The sequence below is a fragment of the Schistocerca nitens genome, chromosome 1, assembly GCF_023898315.1.
Source record: "Schistocerca nitens isolate TAMUIC-IGC-003100 chromosome 1, iqSchNite1.1, whole genome shotgun sequence".
Taxonomy (NCBI): domain Eukaryota; kingdom Metazoa; phylum Arthropoda; class Insecta; order Orthoptera; family Acrididae; genus Schistocerca; species Schistocerca nitens.
Window position 1 is genome coordinate 202,526,964 of NC_064614.1, and position 16,943 is coordinate 202,543,906.

At 39.2% G+C, this 16,943-nt stretch overlaps 1 protein-coding gene across 1 annotated transcript in view; it reads right to left on the reverse strand.

Annotated features, from left to right (window-relative positions):
* Positions 1 to 5,330: 5,330 nt before the first annotated feature.
* Positions 5,331 to 16,943, reverse strand: part of LOC126245770 (formylglycine-generating enzyme) — a 117,668-nt gene continuing 106,055 nt past the window's right edge. Inside the window, exon 5 of the mRNA XM_049948343.1 lies at positions 5,331 to 5,955. The gene's annotated coding sequence lies outside the window, so the exon portion shown is untranslated. The remainder of the gene's footprint in view (positions 5,956 to 16,943) is intronic.

A 16,943-nucleotide genomic window follows, 5' to 3' on the forward strand; every position in this document is an offset into this window, starting at 1 on the left:
TCTCTTTCTGTAGTTGAGTAGTTTCTCTCGGCTTTTGTAAGTGTCCTAGAAGCATAGGCTATAACCTTCTCCTTTCTGTCTGACATTTGCACCAGAAGAGCACCGAACCCATACCCACTGGCATCTGCGTGTAGTTCTGTAGGTGCTCTCTCATCATAAAGACAAAGTACAGGGTCAGTCGTCAGAGCTTTTCGCAGCACATCAAAATAATCTTGTTGAGCATCACCCCAAATAAATTTAGCATCAGCTTTTAACAACTCTTGGAGTGGCCTGGCTTTGATACAAAATTATCTTCCTCCTTCATTCTAGGATCCGGTATTTTACACAGTTCCAAGATGTCTTGAATGTAAGATGCTGTAATTTCTCCTGAACACTGTGCCTTGCACTTTAATTTATCTGCAGCCTGCACTTCTGTCATCGTGTGTTACCGATATACTTGCGCAGTTCTGCCTGGAATGCTTCCCAGCTTGTGAACTTCTCCTCGTTGTTCTCATACCATTGCTTGGCAGTGCTCTCCAAGTAGAAAAATATTCTTCTTCTTTTTCTTCTGTCTCCCATAGAATGCGATCTGCTGAATGGGGCTCAAACTCGGGTTTCTCACCACGTAAACGGCAGCTCTGTTGTAGTCTGATGGGAGCCACTGTGTCGCCGATAATGTGTGCTACCCCAAGTTCCAAAACCCAACGTCTCCACCAGAATAATGTCATGTAGAAGAAGGTGTAATTAGATGAATGACGAACACTAACTTCACTTAATGAAGGTTTATTCAGCACTTGCACTTACAAGAGTGTGGAGCGAACTGCCTCCGGCCAGAACACATACAGTATATATACAGCTACAGAACATTTCAGTACAATGATTCTTGACATTTGTGGATACTTCTAGAATGTACTTGAACTGAATATAGAAATTAAAATTGTACAGTCCAGGTGAGCTTTGAACTCATGACCCTCCATACAACAGTTTAGTATAATAACCAATACACCACAGTGCTACTCAGCTTCTTCTGCGACAATAAATTACAGTGGTTCTGGCATGTTTATTAGGATATGGTCACAAGTTACAACATTTGTCCAAAATAGTCTCCTGACTCAGCATCATGCTGCATCCATAACATAGCATTGTCAACAGTTGCAAGCAGCATAGCCAGTGTAATCAGAGCGATCCTTCAGATCAGGAAGAGTCCAGATACAACTGTGACAGACATCACCTTTCAGATATCCCCAAAATCAGAAGTAACATGAATTTTGGTCTGGAGACCAGGAAGGCCACACACCTTGAAATTTTGAAGAGCTGATGTGGTTATTACCAAAAGTTTCTCCAAGCAAATAATTTACCTGATAAGCAACATGTGGTGTTGCCCCATCTTGCATGAAATTAGTGGTTTGGACACAGCTTCATTTTTGTAAAGCTAGAATTGGGTTGATCAAGGAGGTTTTTACAAAGCACAGATGTCACTGTACACCTAACTAGAAATCACATCACACAGTCACATATGCTGAGTGCAACACATGTTCCCGCACAACGTGTGCTGGAGTAGAACCCCATATGCGACAATTCTGTGCATTCATGGCACCATGTGGAGTAAAAAAAATCTCTCCTCCATCCAAAGAATATTCATCGGCCACGTCATCCATTTCCATGCATGCCAAAAATTGAAGGGCTTCATATGGTGCACATTACGAATCTTGTAGGGATATGAGTGTAAAATGTGCCACAAAATCTTTCAACCTCTGATCAGTGGAGGGACAATACCAGTGACACAGCTTGAGCACTGGATGCAGAATTTGAGGCACATGCTGCATGGTCGGCTACAGCATCTTCATCACCAACTGCAGTGGGAATGCACTGCCTCCCTCTCCCTGTTGCACCTCATAAATCACCTTCTCCTTCAATTTCTTGATCACATTCTTTTGCCCATTTACTGATATGGGGCTTCTTTGCAACTGTTTCTGTTTGGGATATTCTCATATTGCAGCACTGCTATTGCTGCTGTGCTGATAATACAACTTACCAGCAGTATGCAGTCTTTCTTCTCAATAGCCATTGTACAGAAAACTTCAAACTGTTTAACCCTTTACACCAATGGTCACTTCACAAAAGAAATCAACATGTGTTGCCAAGGGAGTGGTCCTATTGCATTCCGTGATGGGTGGATCCATACACTGAAAGAATAGGTTGGGTTGTTTGGGGAAGGAGACCGGACAGCGAGGTCATCGGTCTCATCGGATTAGGGAAGGAAGTCGGCCGTGCCCTTTCAGAGGAACCATCCCGGCATTTGCCTGGCGTGATTTAGGGAAATCACAGAAAACCTAAATCAGGATAGCCGGACGCGGGATTGAACCGTCGTCCTCCCGAAAGCAAGTCTAGTGCTGAAAGAATGACAAACCTATTATTTACCCATATCAGAAACACAAACAAATGAAAGCATTGGTATCCTGGCTTTCAATTGACATATATACATCAAATGAAAAACACGATACAGTTTTATGCAAAATTAATAAGATGATAACTCTAATATAGGTTCCTGAATACAGTTAACCTATGTCGGTCAACTAAATAATGCAGAACCGCTATTAGCCAAAATATTAAACACCAACAAACCTAATAACAACATAAAACAATATAAAATTAAAATCAAAAAACTGTAACACAACTTCAGAACTTTCTACCCTGAAATAACATCCCCCAAACCCGTAACTGCAGACTGCCCCTTCGATACTTGGTTTTCCCAAAAGCAGCGTCATCAATTTCTACATTGTCACCCAAAGACCCATTGTACTTTAAATACCCCCCACAAGCTTCTTGACAAAATGAGTACTTATCGATTACAGTACACTCACTGACATTCATGCACACACAACTACACAAAATACCTCATATATTAACAATAAGTAATTTTTGTAATGTCTCTCAAAGCCACCTTAAATTTTTCAAACCATGTTTTTCTTCTAATGGAAGGCCACAATCTCTCTTGCTACATCTCCAGACATATAAATCATTAGTGCACCATGATGACACACTCATCAATTGCATATTTTGGCCACAAGGCATCAAACAAAGTCAGCAGTTAATCCTGATATTTGTAAAAAACGAACTGTAGATAACATACCTATGCCAGTCAGGTTGTCCTCATTCAAGCTACAAACATTCACCGCTAGATCAAATGACGACTAATAAATTAAAAGATTTACACAAATTCTTTGAAACAACAACCAACAACAAAACACATACACAATTTGTTTCTTTCAATGCCACATTCATTATTGAATTATTCATTATTAAACTTACAATTTGCTGCTTCATTTCCCACGATAACAGTTTATTCTCTATGGCGCAGAAATAAGCATATTATCATCAATGACTTTGAATATGACGTCGTTAGTCAAAGATAATTTGTTGTGTCCCATTCTTCAGTTGACCCGACTTACAGGCATTCATGGTGCTGTTTTGGTGGTTACCAGAAGCTGATACGCAGGCTCTTGATATTGAATGTTGGAATACTATTATCTTCAACTGTACTTCTTGCTAGTTGTGTTTTGGAGGTAGCGTTATTCTGACTGCCTTCCCTACAACTATTCATACACATCACTGTGTGCTGCTAAGTAATCTGCCTATTTAGATAGGCTAAGCTACACTGTCACATTTCCTTGGTCCACAGTGAAAGTTCACGACAGACCAAAACACACTTAAAACACTATTTTTCCTCACTGAAAGCTTGAATGGCAACACTTAAACAAAAACTATCAGCAAAATTTGAATGCTGTTTATATCACCTTGACAATCATACATGTATTTCTCCTCTATGATGATGTGGGACAGGATAGTCAAGACCACAGAGGTATAATAAGGGGAGATGGTGATACAGAATTACGCTGTACGTTGCTTTGATGCTGATGCCGGCATGTTAGAAGCACCAAAACTAGCAGACTGCTGTTTACTATTGCTTTAACTTCTTAATTTCTGCCATGTGCACACAACATTTGTTTTAAATAGAAAATGTGAAAGTGCTTTTGTGAATATCACAGCTTGAGGAAGACATTTCTAGACTTTTTCTGGTCTTGAAAATATATTTGATCCGATAATATGACACATTTTGCCTTGAAAATATAACTTTCTTTTTTTTTTTTTTTTTTTTTTTTTTTTTTTTTTTTTTTTTTTTTTGTTATACATTGTGAATTACCAAGAAGAGAAGTACGTGATGTGAAAAGGCTGCTTTCATAATCCATCATCTTTCCTTAATACGGACTGATGAAACTGATGTTCAGGCTAAGTTCTCTTCTTGAAAATGCTGAAAACCTATTTTTTTTATGTTTGGTCTGTTTCAATCTTCTTCTCACAAAGAGCTATCTGAGCTGCACTGGTAAGATATTTAAAGTCAGATGACATAAATAAAACCATTATAGTAAAAGAAAACAGCACAACCAAAATTTATCTATATAAAAGCAAATATAAAACAATGGAAGCTCCAGGTGGGAATATCAACAATGTAGGAAAAGACAGATTGCTACTTACTGTAAAGAAGACATATCAAGTTGCAGACAAGTACAAATAAAGACACTCACATACATCTTTCAGCAAAGAGCTATATGTGAGTATATTAATTGTGTGTCTGCAACTTGACATGTCTTCTTTACAGTAAGTAGCAATCTGTCTTTCCCTACATTGTTAAAAGCAAAAATTATTTGCAAGAGTCCACTTACAAATGCTATGCAATTCCTGTAGACTTTAGGCTAAAATTAGAAAGATTAGTACACCTGTAGATGACACAAGCTGCCATTTTTTGATCCAAGCATTCCCATCAGAAGTTAATGTTTGGGGGGCAACTAACATGGTGGGCATTGGGTTCAAGCCATAACAACTCCCCTTATTATACCACCATGGTCAGGAAATACAGCCATGTTTCCTCTGAACTGAGCAATATGTATCTCCGATTTTGGAAATGATTCAGATTTTTCCTGGTAATATGTTGTAAGAATGTGAGAACTAAATCTTATTTCATACGTATTGAAAAATCATCATTTATCTTGGCTGATTTGGTGTCATTTGTGTTAAGTTTAATTTCACTTAGAACACATAAAAGAAATAGCATGGCATATAATAAGATTTTATTTTTGCATAACAAATGAACATACATATATGTCTGGAAGACTTTGTATCAGGAACATAAACTTTTAAGTACAATATATACCAAGGAACATCAACCAATAAAATACATATACATCATTTTCTGCTACAGAATTTGAGAATTCTAGATGTGGCAGGATTTTCATTTATTGTCTTAGAGAAATAACCCTTTCAACATGAATACACTGATGGAACTCGTGCAATCTCTCTCTCTCTCTCTCTCTCTCTCTCTCTCTCTCTCTCTCTCTCTGTGTGTGTGTGTGTGTGTGTGTGTGTGTGTGTGTGTGTGTGTGTGTGTGTGTGTGTGTGTTTTTTATACACAGATTCAAATTTCACCTACAATGGCCTTCTTTGTCACAGTCAGATAAAATTTAAAACATTCACTCTCAGAAGGCACTTCCATGGCATAAGACTGACAGTTACTCTATTTAGTTTAGTTTCACGAGGGGTATTTCATAATTACATGTCAAACATTCTTGGTATTCCATACATTAATACATGCATACCATACAAACATACAGAGAAACGCACAGTTTTCCATAGTGGTCACTTCCTGCATTATAGAAGTTAAGTATTGTTCCCTCCTTGTTGGTCCCTGTTGCATTGTATCTTAAGCTGTGAGAGAGCATAATCCAAACCATATCTACATACCTTTCTCATCATTTCATAAAAACTGGAATCAACCAGAAAACAAAAATCCCAATATCAAAGCTAAACATCTATAAACCACATACAAAAATATATGCCATCACATGTCCGAATATTAAGTACGTAACATTCACTTAAGTCCACTGCCCTGTGCGGTGCCAGTCTGGTTCTAAACTCCATCTGAAACACACAACAGAACTATGAGAACCTACTGATAGTACAAGATTAAGCAATGTGTGCGCCTATAGGATCATGCGCTTTAATACTACTCAGCATGGAACATTTTGCCCGGGAGCGAATGAAATTACACTTTTGGGCAAATACTTCAAATTTTTAAAAGTGACAACTGAATACCTTATATTATTTCCGACACGAGGGCCCAACTATTTAGCAGCCAACAAAACAATAACTGCTACAAGGCTGACAGACATGTAAGTGAAAGTTTTCTACACTTGCTGCTTCAGGATGAGGATGGTGACCTGTTCTTTTACTTTAGCATATATTGAAAGTATACATACATTCCACGATTAAATTTGCAAGAGTAAACATGATAATTGTTTCCAACAAAGTGAACCTTGGCTGCAAACATAAAATGAAATAAAGAGTGTGAAAGAATATTTTTGTACAACTGCTAAAGAAGTGCAGTGAAATATTCATAACAATTTGTTTTATGTGACATATGACTGACTACTGTGTACAGATGAGGCTAAAGAAAGAGGGGCCTTGCTGCAGCAAAGAATGTCTCAGAGTAATATCCATTGCAGAACAGATTAGTGTAAAAAATGTTGATGATGAATAAGTTATAATAAAATGATTACATGTAGATATTCCATGCAAAAATGTAAAATAAGAAACACTGTTTAACAGGAATTATTTGTCCTTAGCTTTTGTAAGTGGAAGTTGACAAGAAGACAGACTGCCTTGTCGATTTTATCTTGACACCTTTAGAATAATGGTCACTGATATTTGCAAATTATTCAAAAAATTCAACTAATCATAATCTTCCTCTTCTTCTTCCTGAAATGTTTCTACTTCCGCAGGTCATTCACAGAGACTTTTCCAAGCTTTTCATTTCCCTCACTGTCTGTCGTTCAGCATCTCCTCACACTGCAGTCCTCTTCGGTTCAGATCATCCTTCACCTGGTCTATCTTTTTTGTGGTTTTACAATTGGTCTTTGTCCAGATTCTGTCCATTCTATGGCTCTTATTGAAAGTTTTTCTGGTCACATTCTTTTAATGTGGCCAAAACATTTAAGCCTATTTCTCGACACAGTTTATTTTAGGTGTTTGATCTGCATAGTGTTTCATATTGTTTCATTCCTTATCCTACCCCTCCTCATCTTACTCAGGATCCCTCAAAGAAAGTGCATCTCTGTTGCTTGTATTCCATTTAGATCTTTCTTTGTCCAAGTCCGATATTCTGATCCACAGAACAAAATTGCCAAATGACTTGTATATCATGATCTTTGCTTTGGCAAATATTTTCCAATTTCTAATTATGTCCAATACATAATGAAAAAAATTTGAACAATTTTCTATTCTCTCAGAAATTGCATCCTTGATGTTACTTTTCTTAGTTAATTTATTTCCTATATACTTGAAACAACCCACTTCTTCAATAACTTTTCCACTGCAAGTTGCATCCTCCATCTTTCCTGCTCATTTTCTTTACTTCACTTTTCATTGAGCTTATTTCCATGCACGAACCATGCATAATGAGGAGAAAGTCAGATGCCACTTACAGAAAAATTAACAAGACCTATGGATAAAAGAGAAGTTGCTGTATTTTAATAACAAAATTTCATATTGCAAACCTGCACTAAGCTGAGAAAGGAAAAGGAGTAAGTAATATATCGTGGGTCCATATGTTGTTGTTGTTGTGGTCTTCAGTCCTGAGACTGGTTTGATGCAGCTCTCCATGCTACTCTATCCTGTGCAAGCTTCTTCATCTCCCAGTACCTACTGCAACCTACATCCTTCTGAATCTGCTTAGTGTATTCATCTCTTGGTCTGCCTCTACGATTTTTACCCTCCACGCTGCCCTCCAATGCTAAATTTGTGATCCCTTGATGCCTCAAAACATGTCCTACCAACCGATCCCTTCTTCTAGTCAAGTTGTGCCACAAACTTCTCTTCTCCCCAATCCTATTCAATACCTCCTCATTAGTTACGTGATCTACCAACCTTATCTTCAGCATTCTTCTGTAGCACCACATTTCGAAAGCTTCTATTCTCTTCTTGACCAAACTATTTATCGTCCATGTTTCACATCCATACATGGCTACACTCCATACAAATACTTTCAGAAACGACTTCCTGACACTTAAATCTATACTCGATGTTAACAAATTTCTCTTCTTCAGAAACGATTTCCTTGCCATTGCCAGTTTACATTTTATATCCTCTCTCTTCGACCATCATCAGTTATTTTACTCCCTAAATAGCAAAACTCCTTTACTACTTTAAGTGTCTCATTTCCTAATCTAATCCCCTCAGCATCACCCGATTTAATTTGACTACATTCCATTATCCTCGTTTTGCTTTTGTTGATGTTCATCTTATATCCTCCTTTCAAGACACTGTCCATTCCGTTCAACTGCTCTTCCAAGTCCTTTGCTGTCTCTGACAGAATTACAATGTCATCGGCGAATCTCAAAGTTTTTATTTCTTCTCCATGAATTTTAATACCTACTCCGAATTTTTCTTTTGTTTCCTTTACTGCTTGCTCAATATACAGATTGAATAACATCAGGGAGAGGCTACAACCCTGTCTCACTCCTTTCCCAACCACTGCTTCCCTTTCATGCCCCTCGGCTCTTATAACTGCCATCTGGTTTCTGTACAAATTGTAAATAGCCTTTCGCTCCTTGTATTTTACCCCTGCCACCTTCAGAATTTGAAAGAGAGTATTCCAGTTAACGTTGTCAAAAGCTTTCTCTAAGTCTACAAATGCTAGAAACGTAGGTTTGCCTTTTCTTAATCTTTCTTCTAAGATAAGTCGTAAGGTCAGTACTGCCTCACGTGTTCCAACATTTCTATGGAATCCAAACTGATCTTCACCGAGTTCCGCTTCTACCAGTTTTTCCATTCGTACTGCCTCACGTGTTCCAACATTTCTACGGAATCCAAACTGATCTTCACCGAGGTCCGCTTCTACCAGTTTTTCCATTCGTCTGTAAAGTATTCGCGTTAGTATTTTGCAGCTGTGACTTATTAAGCTGATAGTTCGGTAATTTTCACATCTGTCAACACCTGCTTTCTTTGGGATTGGAATTATTATATTCTTCTTGAAGTCTGAGGGTATTTCGTCTGCCTCGTACATCTTGCTCACCAGATGGTAGAATTTTGTCATGACTGGCTCTCCCAAGGCCATCAGTAGTTCTAATGGAATGTTGTCTACTCCCGGGGCCTTGTTTCGACTCAGGTCTTTCAGTGCTCTGTCAAACTCGTCACGCAGTATCTTATCTCCCATTTCATCTTCATCTACATCCTCTTCCATTTCCATAATATTGTCCTCAAGTACATTGCCCTTGTATAAACCCTCTATATACTCCTTCCACCTTTCTGCTTTCCCTTCTTTGCTTAGAACTGGATTGCCATCTGAGCTCTTGATATTCATACAAGTGGTTCTCTTCTCTCCAAAGGTCTCTTTAATTTTCCTGTAGGCAGTATCTATCTTACCGCTAGTGAGACAAGCCTCTACATCCTTACATTTGTCCTCTAGCCATCCCTGCTTAGCCATTTTGCATTTCCTGTCGATCTCATTTTTGAGACGTTTGTATTCCTTTTTGCCTGCTTCATTTACTGCATTTTTATATTTTGTCCTTTCATCAATTACATTCAATATTTCTTCTGTTACCCAAGGATTTCTACTAGCCCTCGTCTTTTTACCTACTTGATCCTCTGCTGCCTTCACTACTTCATTCCTCAGAGCTACCCATTCTTCTTCTACTGTATTTCTTTCCCCCATTCCTGTCACTTGTTCCCTTATGCTCTCCCTGAAACTCTCTACAACCTCTGGTTCTTTCAGTTCATCCAGGTCCCATCTCCTTAAATTCCCACCTTTTTGCAGTTTCTTCAGTTTCAATCTGCAGGTCATAACCAATAGATTGTGGTCAGAATCCACATCTGCCCCTGGAAATGTCTTACAATTTAAAATCTGGTTCCTAAATTTCTGTCTTACCATTATATAATCTATCTGATACCTTTTAGTATCTCCAGGATTCTTCCAGGTATACAACCTTCTTTTATGATTCTTGAACCAAGTGTTAGCTATGATTAAGTTATGCTCTGTGCAAAATTCTACAAGGCGGCTTCCTCTTTCATTTCTTCCCCCCAATCCATATTCACCCACTATGTTTCCTTCTCTCCCTTTTCCTACTGACGAATTCCAGTCACCCATGACTATTAAATTTTCGTCTCCCTTCACTACCTGAATAATTTCTTTTATCTCGTCATACATTTCATCAGTTTCTTCATCATCTGCAGAGCTAGTTGGCATATAAACTTGTACTACTGTAGTAGGCATGGGCTTTGTGTCTATCTTGGCCACAATAATGCGTTCACTATGCTGTTTGTAGTAGCTAACCCGCACTCCTATTTTTTTTATTCATTATTAAACCTACTCCTGCATTACCCCTATTTGATTTTGTATTTATAACCCTGTAATCACCTGACCAAAAGTCTTGCTCCTCCTGCCACCGAACTTCACTAATTCCCACTATATCTAACTTTAACCTATCCATTTCCCTTTTTAAATTTTCTAACCTACCTGCCTGATTAAGGGATCTGACATTCCACGCTCCGATCCGTAGAATGCCAGTTTTCTTTCTCCTGACAACGACGTCCTCTTGAGTAGTCCCCGCCCGGAGATCTGAATGGGGGACTATTTTACCTCCGGAATATTTTACCCAAGAGGACGCCATCATCATTTAATCATACAGTAAAGCTGCATGTCCTCGGGAAAAATTACGGCTGTAGTTTCCCCTTGCTTTCAGCCGTTCCATATAAGGGAATCAAATCGAGATAATCGTCATACACACATTAAAAAGAGTTTAGCATCACCTCTGTTCCAAGAGTTCTGGAACCTGTACAGAAAAATGGAATGGAGATCAACATAAACATCATTTCTGCTCCTTTTATTGCTCATGAAATCCACACATTGCATGTTGTACCACCATACAGTGAGACCTTCAGAGATGGTGGTCCAGATTGCTGTACACACCGATACCTGTAATACCCAGTAGCTGGTCCTCTTGCATTGATGTATGCCTGTATTCATTTTGGCATACTATATGCAAGTTCATCAAGGCACTGTTGGTCCACATTGTCCCACTCCTCAATAGGGATTCGGCGTGGATCCCTCAGAGTGGCTGGTGGGTCATGTCATCCATAAACAGGCCTTTTCAATCTATGACAGGCATGTCTGATAGGGTTCATGTCTGGAGAACATGCTGGCCACTCTAGCCAAGTGATGTCATTACTCTGAAGGAAGTCATTCAGAAGATGTCCATAATGGGGGTGCGAACCGTCGTCCATGAAGACTAATGCCTCACCAATATAGTTGCACTATTGGCTGGAGGATGGCTTTCATGTATAATACAGCCATTATGGCACCTTCCACGACTGCCAGCGATGTACAATGGCTCCACATAATGCCACCCCTAAACAGCAGGGAACCTCCACCTTGCTGCACTCGCTGGACATTGTGTCTAAGGCATTCAGTCTGACCGGGTTGCCTCCAAACACATCTCCAACGATTGTCTGGTTTAGTCCGCCCCCGGTAGCTGAATGGTCAGCGCGACAGACTGTCAATCCTAAGGGCCCGGGTTTGATTCCCGGCTGGGTCGGAGATTTTCTCTGCTCAGGGATTGGGTGTTGTGTTGTCCTAATCATTATCATTTCATCCCCATCGATGCGCAAGTCACTGAAGTGGCGTCAAATCTAAAGACTTGTACCAGGCGGGCAGTCTGCCTGACGGGAGGCCCTCGTCACACGCCATATATACATATGTCTGGTTTAAGGCATATGCGACACTCATTGATGAAGAGAACGTGATGCCACTCCTGAGCGGTCCATTTGGTATGCTGTTAGGTCTACCCATACCACGCTGCATGGTGTCATGGTTGCAAAGATGGATCTCGCCATGGACGTCGGAAGTGAAGTTGCGCATCATGCAGCCTATTGCACACAGTTTGAGTCTTAACACGATGTCCTGTGGCTGTACATAAAGCATTATTCAACATGGTGGTGTTGCTGTCAGGGTTCCTTCGAGCCGTAATCCGTAGGTAGCTGTCATCCACTGCAGTAGTAGCCCTAGGGCGGCCTGAGCAAGGCATATCATCGACAGTTACATTCTCTCTGTATCTCCTCCAAGTCCAAACAACGTCGCTTTGGTTCACTCTGAGACGCCTGGCCACTTTCCTTATAAAGAGCCCTTCCTGGCACAAAGTAACAATGCAGACGTGATCGAACCACGGTGTTGACCATCTAGGCATGATTGAACTACAGACAACAAGAGCTGTGTACCTCCTTCCTGGTGGAGTGACTGGAACTGATCAGATGCCGGCCCCCTTCATCTAATAGGTGCTGCTCGTGCATGGTTGTTTACATCTTTGGGTAGGTTTAGTGACATTTCTGAACAGTCAAAGGGACTGTGTCTGTGACACAATATTCACAGTAAATGTCTACCTTCAGGAGTTATGGGAACTGGGGTGATGCGAAACTTTTTTTGATTTGTGTAGAAATAAAAGAGGAAGTAGATGAAGATGAGATGAATGATGTGATACTGGGAGAATAATTTCCCTGCTGTGCAAGATATCTGATACAGGGGAATTACCTTCAGATCTCAAGAAGAATACAATAATTTAAAATGAAAAGGACAAGGGTGAATAACGTTGAACCATCATTTCAACAAGTCATAGCTGCTATTTACGGAAGAATGAAAAAAAAACTGGAAGTAGTCAATCTTGAGAAGATCACTTCACTGTAGAAATAAAGTAACACATGAGGTATTACTGACCCTACACCTTATCTTAGAAAATAGGTCAAAGAAAGACAAACCTACATTCATAATACTTGTTGTTTTAGAGAAGGCTACTGACATTTAACTGAACCACATTCTTAGAAACTTTGAAGTTAGCAGGGATATAATACAAAAAGCAAAAGGTTATTTACAACTTCTACAGAAGCAAGATTACAGTTACAAGAGCCTAAGGACATGAAAGGGAAGTAGTAGTTGAGACGGGAGTGTGACAAGGTTGTAGCCTAGACCTCATGTTATTCAATCTACATACTAAACAAGCATTAAAGAAACCCAAGGAGAAATTTGGAAAAGGAATTGTGCTCATGGAAGAGAAACAAGAACTTTGGTGTTTGCTGATAACATTATGTCACGTGTTCTAGACTCTAAAGAGCAGTCTAATGGATTGGATAGTGTCTATGCTGATGAAATTAGATTAAGAAGTGACACACAAAGTAGAAGATGAATTCTGCTATTTGGGTAGCAAAATAACTGATGATGACTGAAGTAGATAATATGTTGAAAGGAAACATACTAAGGCAAGAAGAAATCATTAGTTTGGTACCTGAAACTAGTCATTTTCTTGCCTGTTCCATTCCAAACAGATCAAGGGAATACCAATTCTCTACATGCCTCCATACAGTTCCTAATTTCTCTTATCTTCATGGACCTTAGGTGAAATGCACATGTGAGGCAGTGGAATTGTTCTGCAGTAAACTTCAAACGTCGGTTCTCTGGTTTTTCTAAATAGTGTTTCACAAACAGAATTTGACTGAACCAACCAATAACAAATCCAGCAGCCCACCTCTGAATTGCTTTGTTGTATTCCTTTAATTTGAACTGGTGGGAATCCCAAACAATTAAGTAGTACTCAAGCATGGGTTGCACTAATGTTCTATATGTGGTCTCCTTTATAAATGAATTACATTTTTATGCAATTCTCCCAAGAAACCAAAGTCTACTATTCGCCTTCCCCATTACCATCCTGTCTTCATTCCATTTTGTATCGCTTTCCAATGTCATGCCGAGATATTTAATCGATGCGTCTGTCGTGCAGCACACTACTAATGCCATACTTTAACATTAAAGGATTGTTTCCCCTACTTCTCTGCATTAACTTATATTTTAATACATTTAATGATATCTGCCATTCTCCGCACCAACATGAAATTTTGTCTAAGTAATCCTGTATCCTCCTCCAATAACTCAACTATGACACCTTCCTGTGCACCACAGCATCATCAGCATATTGTTGCAGATTGCTGCTTGCCTTGTCCATCAGTTCATTTATGTACACAGAAAATAAGAGCAGTCATGTCACACTTCCTTGGGGCACTCCTGATGATATCTTTTCTCTGATAAACGCTTGCCGTCGAGGCATGTACTAAATTCTATTGCTTATGAAGTTTGAAGTCACTCATGTATCAAGGGCACTGTGTCAAACACTTTCCGGAAATCTAAGAATAGAGACTCTGCCTTTGCCCTTCATCTATGGTTCACAAATTATCATGCAAGGAACAAGGAAATTAAGTTTACATGACCGATGTTTTCTAAAGTTGTGCTGATTTGTGGACACAGGCTCTTCTGTCTCAAGGGACATTATTGTATCTGAACTGGGAATACATTCAAGAATTCTGCAGCAAACTGTTGTTAAGGATATTAGTCTACAAACTTGCGGATCCATTCTTTTATCCTTATTATACACTATACACAGGAGTCACCTGTGCTTTTTTCCTTAATCTTGGGACTTCATGCTGGAAGACAGATTCACGATATATGCAATTTAAGTAAGGAGCCAATGCTACAGAGCACACACTGCAAAACCAAATTGGAAGCCAGGGATGCCTATTGTGATGTCCTCCGTACAGGGGTCTGTGTGACAGTCAAACAACAGTAGACTTGTAACAGCCTCTTGCACAAATGCTCTCTTGAATGCAAAATTTAAATCTTCCGCTATGCTTTTGGTGTCTTCTATTGCTAGACCAGAGTGGTCAACGAATGACTGGACAGAAGCCTTCGACCCACTTAGAAACTTTATGTAGGACCAGAATTTTTTGAGTTCTTGGCAAGTTCTTTTGCTAATGTATGAAGTAATAGTAGTTGTATGCTTTGCGCATCTATCTTTTGACAGTATAGCGTCCCCAGTGCTATATTACGAAAAGACTTAAAAACAGTATTTATAAATTGAATAATATATTTTTATCATGTAGCCGTAAAGTAATAATCTCTCTGTCCAAGTTTCAAATGCAGAGAAATAATTTATGACAAAATGATCTCAAGAGACGACAAGATACGCTCTTTTGTTAATTTTTTAGTCGTTTTGTCTTCCTCTTTTGTCTTGAATGTGTATAGAGGGACATCTTGCGAGTGCTGGGAAATGTAAGCATATTTGTATGAGTTAAGCATATAATATACTGATTTAATATTATTGTGCACTTTTAATTTGTAAGAGGTGATCCCGATTTCATGTCCGCCTTCCTTGAATTAACCTGCATTCAAGTAATTTACAGTTCAACAATCGCAGCGGCCGATGCAGCCAACGACGCCATTACGTGGCGATATTAACTTATAAAAAAATTAGCGGAAGCGGAAAACTCGCCCGCTATTAACATAATATTAATTTTTCTCCACAGCCGCCCGACGTTGCAGAAAATACTTAGCTTTAAGATTCTTATTTTCAGTACCATAGCCGAGACCCAGAGCCAGGACTCCGACTACAATACAATGGTTAACGGAGGTAAGAAAAATACTCTCGCGCGTGTGTGAGCCGCAATTGTAATTAATAACTGAAGATCTTGTGCTTTAAGGTGAACTGACTAGCCGAGGAAATTAATATGAAAAGTTTATTACATTGTACAACTTATATGCTCATGTTTTAAGATTCAGCGAGTCTAACATTCATTAACGTAGCGAATAATTTGAAATTAATATTGTTAAAAAGGAGAACTTCAGGAAAGCATTTAATCGTAAAATCAAAATTAAATGGAATATCATTTTTATTAAGGCCCACCACGTAAGTCGGCAACAATCAAATAATAATAACAATAATAATATATATATATTAAAGTACGACGGCCGACGGATGTGAGATTGGCGCCGCAACTTTGGGGCTCGATTAAAGAAAATACGAAATTTACGAAATCTGACTCTATTGTAATGAATGTAATTATGTATGTGTCTAATTGTTGTAAAATATTAATGCTTGTATGAATTCTTTTACATGTACAACAACAAAACCACACCCTGAGGAGATCTGGAGAGGAAAAAGTGTAGAAAAGAAAAAGGATTGCGAGAAAGAAAAATAAGTAAGGTAAGGCCTATTGTGCAAGCATCCTGTGTAGCTCTGTGCGGAATATCGAACTCATGTGCACATGAGATACCTTCGGTGTTTTGTGTATTTATGTGTTTATTTTTGGAGGGGATAATTAATCGTGTGTGTATCAGTGTTAAAGATTCGTCAGTGGCTTAAAGTGAATTTAGTATGGGTAAGATAGGACAACCTAAAGCATCCGTACCAGAGGAACAAAATTCTGTTAATATGGAAAGTGAGGATCATTTGCAATACGTAAACGAATCCCAAGCCACCGCCTCGGATAACATACTTTCCGGAGCGGGGGGGCGAGGATCTGTGGACGGTGAATGACGCTCCACAGCAGAATGGGAATAGAGTAACAACTCCACTGCCTGGGCAGGGGGGCCAATCGAGTGCTAGATTAAGCGGGGCACCAGTATGCTCACCGATTGCAGACCCATTTGCAGAATTTCTGCGCAGGTTAGAAGAATGAGATAGGGAAAGAGATCAAAAACTAGCTCAGATGCTGCATGAGCAGGAGAAAAAATTAACGCAAAAGCTCATTGAGCAAGAGCAGCGCACTGAAGCAAAACTAGACAGTATCCAAAGCGAACTTGCCGAGATGAGGGACGCGTGCAAAGAAATAACCGATCTTGTGCAAAGCTTAGCCGGCGAAATGCAAAAATTACAGATATCGCAGGCTAGGCTTGAAGATAATGTCCAGACTTTAACCAACCGCGTAGATAATGTAGAGATAGATGCACGGAAAAGTATTGACGCATATTTGGAAGTGCAAGCTCAAAAAGTAGAAAAAGAATTAAATGAATGGCTAGAAGTAAAGGATCGCGAGATATC